The 19,585-nt window shown below is 38.7% G+C and overlaps 1 protein-coding gene and 1 pseudogene across 1 annotated transcript in view; one reads left to right on the plus strand and one right to left on the minus strand.

Moving 5' to 3' along the window:
- Positions 1–19,585, plus strand: part of GPR158 (G protein-coupled receptor 158) — a 327,088-nt gene that overhangs the window by 189,917 nt on the left and 117,586 nt on the right. The window lies entirely within an intron of this gene.
- On the minus strand, positions 14,334–14,979 carry LOC103086952 (THO complex subunit 7 homolog pseudogene; annotated as a pseudogene).

Genomic DNA, 19,585 nt, shown 5'->3' on the forward strand with positions numbered 1-19,585 from the left:
TCTTTCCCTGTTATCTCTTCCTGAACAACCTCAGACATTTCCTCTGCACTCCGGACCCAGAGTCCCAGCTCCCTGACTGGTATTCCTGCTTGTGTCTCTATACATCAGTATGTTTAAAACCAGCTCTGGCTCTTCCTCTGCCAAACCTAATCCACTCCCTCTCCTGCCACCAGCATCACCCTTGACACTTCACTCCCCCTCACCCTCCAGAGCCAGCCAATCACAAATTCCTGTCAAGCTGCACCTCACGTGAAATCACTTGTCTCCGTCTCTGCTGCCACCATCCTGGTCCGAGATACTATCATCTCTTCCCCGGATGGTTATACTGTCCTCCTTCACTCATCCAACTTCTTCAAGATCTGCTCTACCCTGCAGCCAGAGATCTTTTCTAAATTCAGTTTAATCTTTGTATAACCAGTCTCTTTCCTAGAAACCCTTCGATGGCCTTTTACTGCTGTAGGATAGAGAACAAATTCCTAAACCATACTTGTAAGTACTGGCACGATTGACATTGGCTGTCTTTACAACTTCAACATTTACTTCTCTCTCCTTTTGGCACTTCAGCCAAACCCTTCTGTCACGTGATGAGACACGCACCCCAGGGACTTAGCACCTGTGGGTCCTCTACTTGGAACACTATCACTTTTCTCCCTCCATCACCACCCACCTACTCAGCTCCTTTTTCTCCTCCCAGGCTTTCAGATCTCAAGCGTCCATCACTCTCAAGAAAGCATCTCCCAAGCTCTCACCCTTCGTCAGATTTCTTTTCTGTATCCTTTTGCAGTTCTGAGTAGTCTTCCTGTGGAACAGTGTTTCCCAACCTTGGTACTATTCACATTCTGAACCAGAGAATTCTGTGTTGTGGGGAGCTGTTCTGTGCATTGTAAGTAGCATTCCTGACCTCAACTTGTAACAATGAAAAACATCTCCAGACATTGTCAAATACCTCCTGAGGAGCAAAGTTACCCCCTTTGAGAACCACAGCTTTAGAGCAACTACCTCTACTTCAGTCTGTATGTATTGAATGTTTTTCCTAAAAAAAATTGAAGACTCCATGACATCATGAACTGTGTGTGTGTGTGTGTGTGTGTGTGTGTGTGTGTGTGTGTGTGTGTTTTGAATGAAAGAATGGAAAAAAGCCCCAAAACACCATAGGGGAATAATGTCACTATTTGATTTTAATCTCCAGAGTTCATTCTTTCTTTCCTGTCCAGAAGGAAATTTGAGAACTACATCCATAATATTATTGAATTTCAAATCAGCATAATCTTGATGTAGAGTTCACTAGAGAACATTACTCATGGGGTACATGCTTCTGGTCCACTACTGGAAACCTCCAGATCATTAGGCTTCTTGAGGAAGAGGCTCAACTTCTCTATATCTAAACAAGCATTCTAAAAATTATACACCTTCTTCATCTAGCTATGTGGCAACTTGGTATTATTAACTATTTGGTGGAAAACTATACAGTATAGCTAGAATTTAAGCTTGAAATGGAGTACAAAACCTTTCTTTCTAGAGGAATGTACATAGAGGAATGTACTCTATACCTTCTGTGATATTTTCTAGCAACTTCAGGTAGCTGATGAAAAAGGTAGATATAAACACAGTAATAATCAGCAGAAAAGTAAATAAGAGTGGGTATACAGAGGGAGTAACACTTGATTCTAAATGGAAAGAAACATCGGGAATGTCTTTCTAGAAACGGCGATATTTGAACTGCTTTGAAAGGTGAGTAGGAATTTTCTAGGTAAATCTTGGGATTAAAAAGAGCACAGTGGAACACAGCATGTGGTCTTTAGAATGTTTGAGATTAAGCTGGAAAGGTTGGAAGAAGCTAGAACATGAAGTGCTTTAAATGCTGAGATAAGGAATTTGGATTTATTTATAGCAAACTATCCCAAGGATTTAAAAAAGGAAATGGTATGGTTGCATTCGTATTTTATTAGAAATCTCTGGCCGAATGTGGAAGATAACCTAGAATGTATGAGACTGCAAGTTTAGAGACCAGTCAGGGATCTGTTATACTAGTTTCCAGGAGAAATGAAGACAAACATGACTTAGGACAGTGACATAGGGGTGGGAGAAAGGGAATGATTTCCAAGCACAATGAGGAAGTAGAAATGAAATGGTAGAGAGACCTTCAAGATGGCAGAGGAATAAGACGTGGAGATCACCTTCCTCCCCACAAATACATCAAAAATACCTTTGCATGGGCTTCCCTGGTGGTGCAGTGGTTGAGAGTCCGCCTGCCGATGCAGGGGACAGGGGTTCGTGCCCCGGTCCGGGAGGATCCCACGTGCCGCGGAGCGGCTGCCCCCGTGAGCCATGGCCGCTGAGCCTGCGCGTCCGGCCACCACAGTGAGAGGCCCGCGTACCGCAAAAAAAAAAAAAAAAAAAAAAAAAAAAAATACCTTTGCATGTGGAACAACTCCTACAGAACACCTACTGAATGCTGGCAGAAGACCTCAGACTTATCAAAAGGCAAGAAACTCCCCACGTACCTGGGTAAGGCAAAAGAAGAAAGAAAAACAGAGACAAAAGAATAGGGACGGGTGGGAGCTGAGGCTTGGGCTTCGGTTGGAAGCCATTGGTAGTTTGATAAGGATTGCAGTGAATCTGTAGATAGCTTTGGGTAATATAGTCATTCTCACAATGTTGATTCTTCCAAGCCAAGAACATGGTATATCTCTGCATCTGTTTGTATAATTTTTAATTTTTTTCATCAGAGTCTTATAGTTTTCTGCATACAGGTCTTTTGTCTCCTAGGGTAGGTTTATTCCTAGATATTTTATTCTTTTGGTTGCAGTGGTAAATGGGAGTGTTCCCTTAATTTCTCTTTCAGATTTTTCATCATTAGTGTATAGGAATGCAAGAGATTTCTGTGCATTGATGTTGTATCCTGCTACTTTACCACATTCATTGATTAGCTCTAGTAGTTTTCTGGTAGCATCTTTAGGATTCTCTATGTATAGTATCATGTCATCTGCAAACAGTGACAGCTTTACTTCTTTTCTGATTTGGATTCCTTTTATTTCTTTTTCTTATCTGATTGCTGTGGCCAAAACTTCCAAAACTATGTTAAATAACTGTCATGAGTGGACAACCTTGCCATGTTCCTGATCTTAGAGGAAGTGGTTTCAGTTTTTCACCACTGAGAATTATGTTGGCTGTGGGTTTGTCATACATGGCCTTTATTATGTTGAGGTAAGTTCCTTCTATGCCTACTTTCTAGAAGGTTTTTATCATAAATCAGTGTTGAATTTTGTTGAAAGCTTTTTCTGCATCTCTTGAGATGATCAGATGGTTTTTTCTCCTTCAGTTTGTTAATACGGCTTATCACATTGATTGATTTGCATATACTGAAGAATCCTTGCATTCCTGGGATAAACCCCACTTGATCATGGTGTATGATCCTTTTTATTGTGCTGTTGGATTCTGTTTGCTAGTATTTTGTTGAGGATTTTTGCATCAATGTTCATCAGTGTTATTTGCCTGTAGTTTTTTTCTTTGTGACATCTTTGTCTGCTTTTGGTATCAGAGTGATGGTGGCCTCGTTTGGGAGCCTGTGGTCTGCAGTGGGAGAGGCCACAACAGTGAGAGGCTCACGTACCGCAAAAAAAAAAAAAAAAAAGAAGAGCGGGGGAGCTTCAAGATGGCGGAAGACTAAGACGTGGAGATCACCTTCCTCCCCAAAATTACGTCAGAAATAGATCTACATGTGGAACAACTCCTACAGAACACCTACTGAATGCTGGCAGAAGACCTCAGACCTCCCAAAAGGCAAGAAACTCCCCACGTACCTGGGTAGGGTAAAAGAAGAAAGAAAAAACAGAGACAAAGAATAGGGATGCAACCTGCACCAGTGGGAGGGAGCTGTGAAGGAGGAAAGGTTTCCACACACTAGGAAGCCCCTTCACGGATGGAGACTGCGGGTGGCGGAGTGGGAAGCTTTGGAGCCACGGAGAAGAGTGCAGCAGCAGGGGTGCGGAGGGCAAAGTGGAGAGATTCCTGCACAGAGGATTAGGGCCGACCGGCACTCACCAGCCCAAGAGGCAGCTCTGCTCACCTGCTGGGACAGGTGGGGGATAGGAACTGAGGCTTGGGCTTCAGTCAGATGCCAGGGAGAGGACTGGGGTTGGCGGCATGAACACAGCCTGAGGCGCTAGTGCACCACACCTAGCCGGGAAGGAGTCCGGGAAAAGGTCTGGAGCTGCTAAAGAGGCAAGAGACTTTTTCTTCCCTCTTTGTTTCCTGGTGCGCAAAGAGAGGGGATTAAGAGCGCTGCTTAAGGGAGCTTCAGAGACGGGCACGAGCTGCAGCTATCAGCACGGACCCCAGAGACAGGCATGAGACACTAAGTAATACACTTGGTGGCAGCTGCAGACACCAATAAGTCTGTGTGCAAGCACAGGTCACTATCCACACCTCCCTCCTGGGACCCTGTGCAGCCCGCCACTGCCAGGGTCCCATGATCCAGGGACAACTTCCCCGGTAGAACGCACACCGCGCCTAAGGTTGGTGCAAAATCACGGTGGCCTCTGCTGCCACAGGCTCGCCCCGCATCCGTACCCCTCCCTCCCCATGGCCTGAGTGAGTCAGAGCCCCCGAATCAGTTGCTCCTTTAACCCCATCCTTTCTGAGCAAAGACCAGACACCCTCAGGCGACCTACACACGAGGCGGGTCCAAATCCAAAGCTGAACCCCGGGAGCTGTGTGAACAAAGAACAGAAAGGGAAATCTCTCCCAGCAGCCTCAGGAGCAGCAGACTAAATCTTCACAATCAACTTGATGTACCCTGCATCTGTGGAATACCTGAACAGACAATGAATCATCCGAAATTGAGGAGGTGGACTTTGGGAGCAATGATATATACATATATATATATTGTTTTCCCTTTTTCTTTTTTTGTGAGTGTGTATGTGTATGCTTCTGTGTGTGATTTTGTCTGTATAGCTTTGCTTTTACCATTTGTCCTAGGGTTCTCTCTGTCCTTTTTTTTATTACTTAAAAAATTTTTTTTCCTAACAATTATTTTTTATTTTAATAACTTTATTTTATTTTACGTTATTTTATTTTATCTTCTTTCTTTCTTTCTTTCGTTTCTCCGTTTTATTCTGAGCCGTGTGGATGAAAGGCTCTTGGTGCTACAGCCAGGAGTCACTGCTGTGCCTCTGAGGTGGGAGAGCCAACTTCAGGACACTGGTCCACAAGAGACCTCCCAGCTCCACGTAATACCAAATGGCGAAAATCTCCCAGAGATCTTCATCTCAACACCAACACCCAGCTTCACTCAACAACCAGCAAGCGACAGTGCAGGGCACTCTATGCCAAACAACTAGCAAGACAGGAACACAACCCCATCCATTAGCAGAGAGGCTGCCTAAAATCATAATGAGGCCACAGACACCCCAAAACACACCACCAGATGTGGACCTGCTCACCAGAAAGACAATATCCAGCCTCATCCACCAGAAAACAGGCACTAGCCCCCTCCACCCGGAAGCCTACACAACCCGCTGAACCAACCTTAGCCACTGGGGACAGACACCAATAACAATGGAAACTATGAACCTGCAGCCTGCAAAAAGGAGACCCCAAACACAGTAAGTTAAGCAAAATGAGAAGACAGAGAAACACACAGCAGATGAAGGAGCAAGGCAAAAACGCACCAGACCTAACAAATGAAAAGGAAACAGGCAGTCTACTTGAAAAAGAATTCAGAATGATGGTAAAGATGATCCAAAATCTTGGAAATTGAATGGAGAAAATAAAAGAAATGTTTAATAAGGACCTAGAAGAACTAAAGAGCAAACAAAAAATGATGAACAACACAATAAATGAAATTTTAAAATCTCTAGAACGGATCAGTAGCATACTGACTGAGGCAGAAGAACGGATAAGTGACCTGGAAGATAAAATAGTGGAAATAACTACTGCAGAGCAGAATAAAGAAAAAAGAATGAAAAGAATTGAGGACAGTCTCAGAGACCTCTAGGACAACATTAAATGCACCAACAGTCGAATTATAGAGGTCCCAGAAGAAGAAGAGAAAAAGAAAGGGACTGAGAAAATATTTGAAGAGATTATAGTTGAAAACTTAACTAATATGGGAAAGGAAATAGTTAATCAAGTCCAGGAAGCACAGAGAGTCCCATACAGGATAAATACAAGGAGAAACAGGCCAAGACACATATTAATCAAACTATCAAAAATTCAATACAAAGAACAAATATTAAAAGCATCAAGGGAAAAACAACAAGTAACACCTAAGGGAATCCCCATAAGCTTAACAGCTGATCCTCCAGCAGAAACTCTGCAAGCCAGAAGGGAGTGGCAGGGCATATTTAAAGTGATGAAAGAGAAAAACCTACAACCAAGATTACTCTACCCAGCAAGGATCTCATTAAGATTTGACAGTGGAATAAAAAGCTTTACAGACAAGCAAAAGCTAAGAGAATTCAGCACCACCAATCCAGCTTTACAACAAATGCTAAAGGAACTTCTCTAGGCAGAAAACACAAAAGAAGGAAAAGACCTACTATAATAAACCCAAAACAATTAAGAAAATGGGAAGAGGAACATACATATCAATAATTACCTTAAATATAAGTGGATTAAATGCTCCAACCAAAAGACACAGACTGGCTGAATGAATACAAAAATAAGACCTGTTATATATGCTGTCTATAAGAGAGCCATTTCAGACCTAGGGACACATACAGACTGAAAGTGAGGGGATGGAAAAAGATATTCCATGCAAATGGAAATCAAAAGAAAGCTGGAGTAGCAATTCTCATATCAGACAAAATAGACTTTAAAACAAAGACTATTACAAGAGACAAAGAAGGACACTACAAAATGATCAAGAGAATCAATCCAAGAAGAATATGTAACAATGGTAAATATTTATGCACCCAACATAGGAGCACGTCAATACATAAGGCAAATACTAACAGCCATAAAAGGGGAAATCGACAGTAACAATCATAGAAGGGGAATTTAACACCCCACTTGCACCAATGGACAGATCATCCAAAATGAAAATAAGGAAACACAAGCTTTAAATGATACATTAAACAAGATGGACTAAATTGATATTTATAAGACATTCCATCCAAAAACAACAGAATACACATTCTTCTCAATTGCTCATGGAACATTCTCCAGTATAGATCATATCTTGGGTAACAAATCAAGCCTTGGTAAATTTAAGAAAATTGAAATCGTATCAAGTATCTTTTCTGACCACAACGCTATGAGACTAGATACAATAATAGGAAAAAGTCTGAAAGAAAAAGAAACACATGGAGGCTAAACAACACACTACTTAATAGCCAAGAGATCACTGAAGAAATCAAAGAGGAAATAAAAAAATACCTAGAAACAAATGACAATGAAAACAGAATGACCCAAAACCTATGGGATGCAGCAAAAGCAGTTCTAAGAGGGATGTTTATAGCTATACAATTCTACCTTAAGAAACAATAAACAATTCAAATAAACAACCTAACCTTACACCTAAAGCAATTAGAGAAAGAAGAAAAAACCCTCAAAGTTAGCAGAAGGAAAAAAATTATAAAGATCAGATCAGAAATAAATGAAAAAGAAATGAAGGAAACAAAAGCAAAGATCAATAAAACTGAAAGCTGGTTCTTTGAGAAGATAAACCGTTAGCCAGACTCATCAAGAAAAAAAGGGAGAAGACTCAAATCAATAGAATTAGAAATGAAAAAGGAGACGTAACAACTGACACTGCAGAAACACAAAGGATCATGAGAGATTACTACAAGCAACTATATGCCAATAAAATGGACAACCTGGAAGAAATGGACAAATTCTTAGAAATTCCCACCCTGCCAAGACTGAATCAGGAAGAAATAGGAAATATGAACAGACCAATCACAAGCACTGAAGTTGAAACTGTGATTAAAAATCCTCCAACAAACAAAAGCCCAGGACCAGATGGCTTCACAGGTGAATTCTATCAAACATTCAGAGAAGAGCTAACACCTATCCTTCTCAAACTCTTCCAAAAAATAGAAGAGGATGGAACACTCCCAAACTCATTCTACAAGGCCACCATCACTCTGATACCAAAACCAGACAAAGGTGTCACAAAGAAAGAAAACTACAGGCCAATATCACTGATGAACATAGACGCAAAAATCCTCAACAAAATACTAGCAAACAGAATCCAACAGCACAATAAAAGGATCATACACCATGATCAAGTGGGGTTTATCCCAGGAATGCAAGGATTCTTCAATATACACAAATCAATCAATGTGATACACCATATTAACTAATTGAAGGAGAAAAACCATATGATCATCTCAACAGATGCAGAGAAAGCTTTTGACAAAATTCAACACCCATTTATGATAAAAACCCTCCAGAATGTAGGCATAGAGGGAACTTATCTCAACATAATAAAGGCCATATATGACAAAACCACAGCCAACATCGTTCTCAGTGGTCAAAAACTGAAACCGTTTCCACTAAGATGAGGAACAAGACAAGGTTGCCCACTCTCACCACTCTTATTCAACACAGTTTTGGAAGTTTTAGCCACAGCAATCAGAGAAGAAAAGGAAATAAAAGGAATCCAAATCGGAAAAGAAGAAGTAAAGCTGTCACTGTTTGCAGATGACATGACACTATACATAGAGAATCCTAAAGATGCTACCAGAAAACTACTAGAGCTAATCAATGAATTTAGTAAAGTAGCAGGATACAAAATTAATGCACAGAAATCTCTGGCATTCCTATACACTAATGATGAAAAACCTGAAAGTGAAATTAAGAAAACACTCTCATTTACCATTGCAACCAAAAGAATAAAACACCTAGGAATAAACCTACCCTAGGAGACAAAAGACCTGTATGCAGAAAATTAAAAAACACTGATGAAAGAAATTAAAGGTGATACAAATAGATGGAGCAATATACCACATTCTTGGATTGGAAGTATCAACATTGTGAATATTACCCAAAGCATTCAATGCAATCCCTATCAAACTACCAATGGCATTTTTCACAGAACTAGAACAAAAAATTTCACAATTTGTATGGAAACACAAAAGACTCCGAATAGCCAAAGCAATCTTGAGAAAGAAAAACAGCTGGGGGAATCAGGCTCCCAGACTTGAGACTATACTACAAAGTGACAGTAATCAAGACAGTATGGTACTGGCACAAAAATACACATCAATGGAACAGGATAGAAAGCCCAGGGATAAACCCACACACATATGGGCACCTTATCTTTGATAAAGGAGGCAAGAATATACAGTGGAGAAAAGACAGCCTCTTCAATAATTGGTGCTGGGAAAACTGGACAGGTACATGTAAAAGAATGAAATTAGAACACTCCCTAACACCATACTTAAAAATAAACTCAAAATGGATTAAAGACCTAAATATATGGCCAGACACTATAATACTCGTAGATGAAAACATAGGCAGAACACTCTATGACATAAATCACAGCAAAATCCTTTTTGACCCACATCCTAGAGGAGTGGAAATAAAAATCAAAATAAACAAATGGGACCTAATGAAACTTCAAAGCTTTAGCACAGCAAAGGAAACCATAAACAAGATGAAAAGACAACCCTCAGAATGAGAGAAAATATTTGAAAATGAAGTAACTGACAAAGGATTAATCTCCAAAATTTACAAGCAGTTCATGCAGTTCAATATGAAAAGAACAAATAACCCAATCCCAAAATGGGCAGAAGACCTAAGTAGACATTTCTCCAAAGAATATATACAGATTGCCAACAAACGCATGAAAGGATGCTCAACATCATTAATCATTAGAGAAATGCAAATCAAAACTACAATGAGGTATCACCTCACACAGATGGTCAGAATGGCCATCTTCAAACACTCTACAAGCAATAAATGCTGGAGAGGGTGTGGAGAAAAGGGAACCCTCTTGCACTGTTGGTGGGAATGTAAATTGATACAGCCACTATGGAGAACAGTATGGAGATTCCTTAAAAAACTAAAAATAGAACTACCATATGACCTGGTAATTACACTGCTGGGCATATATCCTGAGAAAACCATAATTTGAAAAGAGTCATGTACCACAGTGTTCATTGCAGCACTACTTACAATAGCCAGGACATGGAAGCAACCTAATTGTCCATCGACACTTAGGAGATCAGCTTGGTGTTTTGTGACCACCTAGATGGGTGGGATAGGGAGAGTTGGAGGAAGACACAAGAGGGAGGAGGTATGGGGATATATGTATATGTATAGCGTATTCACTTTTTTATATAGCAGAAACTAACACACCATTGTAAAGCAATTTTACTCCAATTAAGATGTTAAAAAAAAAAAAAGAAATGGTATTGGCAGTGGTGAAAGAGAGAGAGGAGTCTAGGATGACTCTCAAGATTCTAATGTGATGTTCTGTGTGGTTTTTGAAGCCATTAACAAAGAGAGGGTATTTTGAAGGAATAGGTTTGGATGGACAAAGGTGAGTTTGGTTTTGGACATGCTGAGATTAAGTCATCCATGAACCCTAGCTGGAGAAGCCTGGAGTGGTGCTCAGAAGAGAGGTCAGAGCTAGAGGTAGATTTGAGTTACCACGATGGGGTATTCACTGATGCTGTGGGAATGAAATAGGTATTCCAAAGAAAGGATGTGAAGAAGAGGGGCAAACTTACTGTGTACCCCTGAGGAATAATTTAGATAAGAAAACGCTTGTTCTAAGTCTTTATCCAAAACTTGAATCACCTGAGGGATTTATATTTTAAGATACAGGAAGGGAAAGTAATCTAATTATTTTGATGTCCATTTGCTCTGATTTATTTGTTCTGCTGGTATCAGGAGAACTGATGTTGAAATGCCTTAAAATAAGTTCTATCTATTTACAGCTCTCTGTGAGTCTGGAAGTCACAAAATCTTTGTAAATTTTCCAAGTCTTTGAGAACAACCTTCATGATATGTGCTTTCAGACCACAGGCATATGGTGAGAGTTTGCTTGCCTTCCAAAAGCAGACATTGAGAAACAGGAGAGTTTGGTCATAGTTTAGACAGTTTTTGAACTGATTTAGCAGTAATGGGTCAACTCTGTTTTAATGACTATATTTTATTTTCTTGAGAACATACATTGTGGATGTTCTCATGGATTTCCATATATATATTTCAGAATTTTTAATATTTTATCTGGCATGTAGTCCATTCATATTCATGACTAGACATGTGAATATGGTCATTTTAATGATGTAAAGCAAAAACACTGTATGTAATTCTCTTGTAATTGATGAGCTCAAGTTCTAGCCTATTTTTTATTTTTATTTATTTATTTATTTTTTTGCGGCACGCGGGCCTCTCACTGCCGTGGCCTCTCCCGTTGCGGAGCACAGGCTCCGGACGCGCAGGCTCAGCGGCCATGGCTCATGGGCCTAGCCGCTCCGCGGCCTGTGGGATCTCCTCGGACCGCGGCACGAACCTGTGTCCCCTGCATCGGCAAGCGGACTCTCAACCACTGCGCCACCAGGGAAGCCCTAGCCTATTTTTTAATTGAAATAGATTTGACATACAACATTGTATAAATTTAAGTTGTATATGTTTTTTGATACATTTGTATATTGAAGTATGATTGCTATTGTAGTGATAATTAGCACCTCTATCACATCACATGAATTGTCTTTTTTTAGTGGTTAGACTCATTAAGTTCTAGTCTCTTAGCAAGTTTGATGGTTGTAATACAATGTTGTCGATATTCTAGCCTGTTTTCTTCTTATATTGGGTTACTATAAAAATGTGTTTGCCAAAACCACTTGTAAACAAGTAGGTAATATGAACAGATTCTCATGTGAATTGATCTGAATTCTCATGTGAATTGATCTGAATGTTTACCAGCAAATAGATACGTTTTGTTCTTATAAGACAAATAAGCAACTTTTTTGTATTTGTAGTGATATTTTAAGTTGGTAGATAAAATAGGGGAGATAATACAACAAAATCTTCTGTCAGTTTTTTTTTTTTGTTTTTTTTTTGCGGTACACGGGGCTCTCACTGTCGTGGCCTATCCCGTTGCAGAGCACAGGCTCCGGACACGCAGGCTCAGCGGCCATGGCTCACGGGCCCAGCCGCTCCGCGGCACGTGGGATCTTCCCGGACCGGGGCACGAACCTGTGTCCCCTGCATCGGCAGGCGGACTCTCAACCACTGCGCCACCAGGGAAGCCCCTTCTGTCAGTTTTAATAATAGCAAATGGGGTTTTTGTTGCTCTGTTTGTTTTTATGGTGCCCTTTGGAAAAAGGCATTTTCTGAGGCCAGAAAAAAGTGATTTTTGGAAAGCCATACAAAATGTTATTTCACATTTAAACATAATTGAAATATATTAGCAAAAACTTACTCATATCAGAAATGAATTCATTGAACTCATTGAATGACAAAATTGTTTATACCTAAGAAGAACAGAATCAGAAATTAGCAGTGGATTTCTAGACACCATTTTCAAAATAATTTTTTGTGTGCAATGAGAAATTAACAGGCATATATGTTTTATATAGTTATGGTAACTTTTCCTGTAAATAGTGTATTCTTGAAGAATTGAATTTAACTTGAATTTTTAATAGATTTTTTGAATAGAATAAATAATAAAATATTATTTATTAGAATAATAATAGAATAAATAGAATAAACTAATACTAATAAAGTTTACCCAAAGACACAGAGCCATTAAGCAAAACTCAGATCATAAAGACTTCCGAGCTTACCTGTTTTTAAAATTTTTATTGGAATATAGTTGATTTACTATGTTGTGTTATTTTCAGATGTACAGCAAAGTGATATAGTTATACATATATCTATTCTTTTTCAGATTCTTTTCCAATATAGGTTATTACAGAGTATTGAGTATAGTTCCCTGTGCTATTCAGTAGGTCCTTGTTGATTATCTGTTTTATTATATATAGTAGCGTGTATGTTAATCCCAACCTCCTAGTTTATCCTCCCCTGTCTTTACCCTCTGGTAACCATAAGTTTGTTTTCTATGTTGTGAGTCTATTTCTGTTTTGTAAATAAGTTCATTTGTATCATTTTTTAGATTCCACATGGCATTTGTCTTTCTCTGTCTGACTTACTTCACTTAGTATGATAATCTCTAGGTCCATCCATGTTGCTGCAAATGGTATCATTTCATTCTTTTTTATGGCTGAGTAAATATTCCATTGCATAATATGTACCACTTCTCCTTAACAGCTTACATATTTAATTACCACCCTATGTGTGATATTCCTGTTTCTTGGAGTGTGGGTAGGGAACTCTGAGCTTCCTGTCAATTTCTTGCTCCCTTTCTTGTAGGGCTCTCTTCCATCTTTGCAAAGTGATCAGATAAAAGTAAATGAATGGGAAGTATGGAAATGTCATTGGCTTAAATGTAAATTAATGGAATATACAAATTGAAGGTACAAATGGTAGAAGTACCAGAAAGTTATGTACTGTTGCTTTCTTTGTGAGTTTACCCTTTGTGTGATAGGTCTTGCAAATTGGTGGCACCAATTTCATGAGATTTAGGAGTAATAAAAGGTCTGTTGATTTTTATCTTTATCCACCTTAGTGCGAGTTTCAAATCCTTCGTTATTTATTTTTATGAAGGTACAATTTACATAGAGTGAAATGCATTGATATTAATTGTACAGTGCAGTGTGTTTGACAAATGCATACACCCATGTAATCTATGCCTTTATCAAGATGTAGAAGTTTCCATTCTCCCCAGAGAGTTGTCTCTTGCCCTTTCCCAGTCAATCCCCACACCTCCCTCTCAGAGTCCTATCACTGTAGATTAGTTTTGTCTGTTCTAGAACTCCATATAAATGGAATCATGCAATGTGTTCTCTTTTGTATCTGGCTTCTTTAATATATACTGTATAATCTTTGAGATTCATATTGACTGTGTGAATCAACACATTTCCCCTTCTATTTCTGAGTGGTATTTCATTGGAAGAATATTATTATAATTTGTTTATTCGTTTTCCTATTGGATGGATATTTGTGTTGTTCTCCTTTTTGATTATTATAAATCAAGTTGCTGTGAACATTCTTTTTTGTTTTTCGACTTGAAAGCATTTTATTAAACATTTTTGGATGTTGCTTCCTACTTTTAAGTATAAAAAAGGCATTTCAATATAAACAAATATATAATGAAGTCATCTTCCTTTATGTGAAGAAATATGAATGAACGTTGCATTAATATTTAAAGGCAAAGTAGTTCATTGCCCAAACTTCAAATATCTCAAGAGCACAACAAATTCTGAACACTGAGATCATGTTGCTACTTCAGTATTCTTGGGAATGGTGAGTGATTAGTTGGTCTGTGGTTTAGGATTGGTTTCCATGCTTGTCTCTTGAGCTTCTTCTGAGAGCTTTTTATCACTTTCCAGTGTTTGTTGAAGTGCATGGATGGTGCTAAGAAGAATGTGAAACTGTTTCCTTTTCAATTCCAGCTTATCTTCAATACTTCATTTAATATGTGAAAGATGCTCTAATTCCTTTCCCAGAGCCTGTAGTTCCTTTAATGTCTCATGCCTGTCTGGATGACGCAGAATCACTTTTGCCAATGCATCATATTCTTGGCTATCTTTTTGCATTCATTTTGCTTGAAGAATTTGCTTTTTGCACTCAGCGATTTTTTCATGTGCTCCAGCAATGCTACCTTCTATTTCTTTGTAAGTTTTTTCATAATTTTCCATTTCTCTGAGATTCATATCATACCAGCAAACATTTGCCCTTTGAAAATTCACACTGGGACAGTGCACTCAGCATACGTTGGTACTGGCTGTATTCCTCTTCCTGGGATCCAGAGTTGTACCACTTAATGAAACTTTTCGCTAGCAGATTAATTTTCCCATCATCTCCAGTTCCATCTCCATCAATGAGGAGACTCTTCCGTATGACTTCGTTATCAGTCACGGCTCCCACACGCGCGGTGGCGGTGGCCACTGGGAACATTCTTATACAAGTTTTTTTGCAATCAAATGTTTTTCTTTCACCTTTTACAATATTGTGTTAGCTTCTGCTGTATAACAAAGTGAATAAGCTATATGTATACATATAACCCCATATCCCCTGCCTCTTGCGTCTCCCTGTCCCAACCCCTCTGGGTGGTCACAAAGCACCGAGCTGATCTCCCTGTGCTATGCGGCTGCTTCCCACTAGCTATCTGTTTTACATTTGGTAGTGTATATGTGTCCATGCCACTCTCTCACTTCGTCCCAGATTACCCTTCTCCCTCCCTGTGTCCTCAAGGCCATTCTCTACGTCTGCATCTTTATTCCCATCCTGCCCCTAGGTTCATCGGAACCATTTTTTTTTTTTAGATTCCATATATATGTGTTAGCATATGGTATTTGTTTTTCTCTTTCTGACTTACTTCACTCTGTATGATAGACTCTAGTTCCATCCACCTCACTACAAATAACTCAATCCTTTTATGGCTGAGTAATATTCCATCGTATATTTGTGCCACATCTTCTTTCTCCATTCATCTGTCGATGGACACTTAGGTTGCTTCCATGTCCTGGCTATTGTAAATAATGCTGCAATGAACATTGTGGTACATGACTCTTTGAATTATGGTTTTCTCAGGGTATATGCCCAGTAGTGGGATTGCTGGGTCATATGGTAGTTCTATTTTGAGTTTTTTAAGGAACCTCCATACTGTTCTCCATAGTGACTGTAACAGCTTACATTCCCACCAACAGTGCAAGAGGGTTCCCTTTTCTCCACACCCTCTCCAGCATTTATTGTTTGTAGATTTTTTGAAGATGGCCATTCTGACTGGTGTGAGGTGATACCTCATTGTAGTTTTGATTTGCATTTCTCTAATGATTAGTGACGTTGAGCATGCTTTCATGTGTTTGTTGGCAATCTGTATATCTTCTTTGGAGAAATGTCTATTTAGGTCTTCTGCCCGTTTTTGGATTTGAAACATTCTTATAACTAAATCTTGTGTGTGATTCAGATTACTTCCTTGGGGCAACTTCCTGCCAGATCACAGTGTTGTCTCATTGTCTCATTTCCAGTCTTTATAGCTCATTGTATTTAACAGAAATTCCAGAATAACGTAAAATCCCACGGTTGGCATCAGGTGTCCTTATCGTTTGCCTACTTAAGAAGAATTCCTTCCTCACCACTATAGATGTTCTTTCTGTTAGGAAGTGATGCTCATGAATGTTGCTTTCCACATTAATTTCAGTTGTGATGAGTGTTCCACTCATGGAGGCACTCTGTGTGATGAGCATAGAACATGGAAAGTTACCCAGTTTGGGTAGTTCTATGAAACTCCTGTGTCTACCGCCTGGTGTGTTACAGTGAAGGCACTTAAAAAAACCCTATATTGTGTGAAAAGTCAGTGAAAGTAAGACCTGAGGAATGAGTTGATGTGAGCCAAGTTGATGTGAAGTATCTAAAATTTTGATAGATACTTCAGAACTGCTTAATCAAAGGCTTCATCATTTTATATTTCTATCAGCATGAAAGTGCCCATTTTCGAGCATTCTAACCAGTAATTGATATTATCAATGTTTTTAACTTTTTGAATCTAATGGATTAAAAATGATATATTTTAAATTTACATTTCCCAGTTACTTGTGAGTGAGTTTTTCTCATTTTTATTTCAATTTGTATTTCTGCTTTGAATTTCCTGTTCACAGCAGGGCTGTGATTTTCCTTTTCACATGTGTCTTTATAGTTCAGTGGAGGTTAGTAAAGGTTGCTTCAGGAGCTGCTCTCCAATGCTATTTTAAATGACAGCTTTAAAAGTTGGATTTTGAAACTGATAGGGGCAAGGTTGAATGATACCATTATATAATGTCAGTTCTGTCAATTTCCCTGGGCAAGTTTTTTATCCTCTTTAAACCTCAGCCTCCTCATTTATAAAGTGGGGATAATAATAGTACCTACTATTTGTCATGAGGGTTAAATGTTTTTTTGAGGATTAATTAATATAAAGTGCCTAGGATAATGGCTGGCACAAAAATTCGACTGTCATCATTTGTTACGTAATGTTGTCACTGTTGTTACTTATTACCACTTTTATTATCAACATTTTGTTAAAGTCAGAGGTGTCTCTGGGAAAAATGGCTCTGAATGAGCAAATTAGCAATAGTAGGTACAGTTTCAGGTCTCTGTTTTACCCAGTACAGTGGTTGTGGATTTACTCCCTTTCCCCAGAGTTGGCTTTTTCATTCCCAGAATGTATGCATTTATACTTCCTTCATGGTCTTAAAGATGTGGTCAAAAAAGAAGCAAAGAGAAAACCATAGTAAGTGGAGTATACTCATGGGAGTGGAAGGAAGCTGCTCTTCTGGACCTTGAAATCACACCTACACAGCATGTCGTGAAACCTGCCACATGATGAAAGCTGGATTTCAGAGGCACCTTCCTTATTATACAAACTTCTGCTACAAAGACAGAAAGAATAAAGGGAAGCAAACCTACTCGCTTAGCTTGCCCTCAACAAAAGGCTTAGGGGATTTTCTGAGGCACAGATGTGTGTAGTTATGGTTAGATAGACTGACTCTTAATGGAATTTAAGTGCGCAACTGGGAAGAAAAGACTTTTTTGGAATATGAATTTCTTCTTTAAAAAATCTTCAACAGAAGATGAGGATGATGGGGTCCCTCTTATTCCTAAAAGGAGCCTCTGCATTCCAGTTTCTGATTGAATGTAGATACCTTGGTTTGCTTCCATATAAGAACAGTCTCTGAGGAAACGGTCATAGACAGTGAGGTTTGGGGGCACCAGGAGGCCCACTGTGCTGATAGCCTTGCTCTTAACTTTCAGAGTTCAAGGTCTTTGCCTTTAGGTTTTACGTGTTGGCCGTCTACTTTGTCTTCCAAGTCCTACCTGGAGGAGCAACCATTAAACTACTACTATTAATCACCAACACCCTAATTGGCATTTATTGTATCCCTTTTATTTAAAGAAGGTGGGTAAGATTAAGGCACGGAAGAAATTAGAAGTTGGGGATTAGGAGAAATAAGGGAATTCCTTTGAAATGTATGCCTAACTTGAAGAGGGCAGGCCTGGATGAGATGACAGAATTGATTGAAGTGATGGAGATGAAGACAAGAGTGAATACAGAGGCAGGTGTCTGTGAGGAAGCTGAGAGGACAGTGACCCCACCCATGCCTGAGTCCGCTCTGCCTCCCCCCATTTCACCCTCCCCGGTCCAAGAATTGATTGTACGTTGACAGTTTCTTCTATCCCTCCTACCTCCTCTTATTAAGATTTTGACCGTTTAACTTATCCTCTAAGTTGAAGAGGAGCCCATGGATTAAAAGTGAAGGATTTTCTCTCCACTTGAATGTGCATCAGCACGCATTACCTTCTCACTCATTTACTCAAGGAAACAGTTGGTCAACAAAATTTGGAGGGGGTTCTGGAAAATACCAAAAGTAAAACCAGGAATATTTCATAAAATCCACTTTTATTTCTAGCCTATAGATGTAGATTTTAGATAGTTTGACTACAAAATAGGCAGTTGATTACCATTAACCAGGATGGGAAACATGAAGAGAAAAGCAGATTTTGCAAAATGGAAAAGTTTAGTCTTTGAAATCTTGAGTTTGAGGTGCCTATGGGTCATTCAGGTAGAACTGTTTTATAGCCAACTGAAAATATGGCTCTGGAGCTCCAGAAAGAGGCTTAGGCTGAAGATACAGATTTGGAGTCATTACTTTAAAAAGCTTCAAATATTGATTATTTATAGAAAACTACTTTAGTAATAGTTCATCTTTCAATGAGGTTAAACACAATTGCTTTTTAAAAAATCTATTACATTGTGAAGCTTTTTTCTAAATTTTGGTTTTATAACATTGTTTTAACTTTTCAGTGATTCCCTACTGTCAAATTTTGGCTTGTACTTAATTATTTCTCTTGTTTCTTTTTGATTTGATAGTCTAATTCAAATGCATTTGTATAATATATTTTAGAGCAAAGAATAACTAAGTAGGATCCAACAAAGAGAAGAGAGAAGACTAATTAAAATAACCCTCACTTAGTGTGACCTTTTTGTATTCTATATTAAAGAGCATCTATTTCTAATTAAAACATGAATTTATTATATGAAAATCTTTCCTGAACCATGTTCATAATATAAAATATAAAACTTTAAAATATCAAGATAATTATTAATTGCAAATGTGTTACGACTTGATAATAAACATTAAGACTAACTGAAGTAGCAGAATTTAGTGAAACAAATGGTTAGAATTGACAATCACAATGTAAACAGGATGTTAATTAATATGACTCCCATTTTTTCCACTTTGTCTTTTGCTAAACAAGTTCAAGAGTGATACACTCCATGTGAACTGAATTTCATAATACCCATTTAACAGATCTTCTTAATGTACCCAAGTTTGACAAAAATCAGAATCCAATTTACTCCATCTAATCTAGAAATATTTATACTATTTTAGAGATAGAATTTCGAATTCCTGTTTCCATCATCTTTGCATCTAAGTAGCAGTCATTCTCCCACAACCCTTTATAGTCTACCTTTGTTTTTGCCTGGCAGATATAATACTGCTATTTTAAATTTCTGAACCGC

This window comes from Lipotes vexillifer, unplaced genomic scaffold (assembly GCF_000442215.2).
Source record: "Lipotes vexillifer unplaced genomic scaffold, Lipotes_vexillifer_v1.1 scaffold738, whole genome shotgun sequence".
In the NCBI taxonomy this organism is placed as follows: Eukaryota; Metazoa; Chordata; class Mammalia; order Artiodactyla; family Lipotidae; genus Lipotes; species Lipotes vexillifer.